Consider the following 1160-nt stretch of genomic DNA (forward strand, 5'->3'; position numbering starts at 1 on the left):
TGTGCTGGCCGGATGTTTGCGGGCATTTTTAGCATCTTTCTTGAGAGAGTCAATACACTCCAAGCAACTCTGATTTGCAGGGAGTAAGTGCGTCTTTATTCATTAGAATATTTCTTTTATATGTCTTTCTTTTCTTTTGTATTCAAAGACGAATTTTGTACATAAAGATGTAATTTCTTGTTTGGACAAGCCTTTTTGTCGCGAATGAGGATCTAGGAACAAGAAAGTTTTGTGTATCCTTTAGGCTGGTGTATCTTAAGAAGAAAAGCGCCGTTAAACGGCTGAAATCATCACTGCAGGTAAACCCGCATCCACAGGAAGGTTTTCTTTGTAACAGGGTAAATAACTAACCTCAAGAAGGTTTTCAACCTCCTTGCTAACCTTAAGTTTAATTGGACATCAAACGCTGGTCAACTATAATTATGCCATGGTTAGATTGATATAGTGGAAGATTCATACCACCACACCCATACCCCGCGTCCCAGACAGGTGATGGAGGGATAAGGAGTGCGGAAAGTCTCCATCCCTGAGCAGAGAGCGAGGCGAGTACTTTTCCCAAGCCATAAGAAATTAGAGAGGATGGTTGGGTGTTTAGGGTAAAGATACCTTCTTCTTTATATCTCAACACCCTCATACCCTTCCTACTGTCCCTAATTGACCCGACTTTAATTTTCGCCTGTTTCTGCCAACCACCTTTTTATCTTCCTCCCCAAAGTCAAACTGTGCGCCTTTTTTGTGATAATATCTTTCCCTTTTATACCCCTGCACTCATTAGCATACGTGTACATTTGCATAACTCCTCTGATTGGTTACCCTCCAAAATTGAGTTAACTGACCACCTGTCTGTGGCGCGCGGGGACAGGTGTGACGCTGTGAATAGTACACAAAGATTATTCTGTCTCTTTGCATGCAGTTCTGGTCACCACTGGCTGAGCTTGTCCAGGTAGACCCACGGGCCAGAGCTGACACGTCGTCTTGTTGGGAGACTCGTGCAGTAGTTTCTAACACCACAGCTTATGATGGGCACCAACCTCTTCTGTACTGCTGTTCACGGGACATGAAAATACAATGACAGCAAGGCCCAAGCAGGTAAGTTTTATGGATGACGACCTCATTAATTTTAAACATGTAGCCATGACCGTAGTTGTAGAAGGGAAACT

The sequence above is a fragment of the Branchiostoma floridae genome, chromosome 10 (genome assembly GCF_000003815.2).
Source record: "Branchiostoma floridae strain S238N-H82 chromosome 10, Bfl_VNyyK, whole genome shotgun sequence".
Taxonomy (NCBI): domain Eukaryota; kingdom Metazoa; phylum Chordata; class Leptocardii; order Amphioxiformes; family Branchiostomatidae; genus Branchiostoma; species Branchiostoma floridae.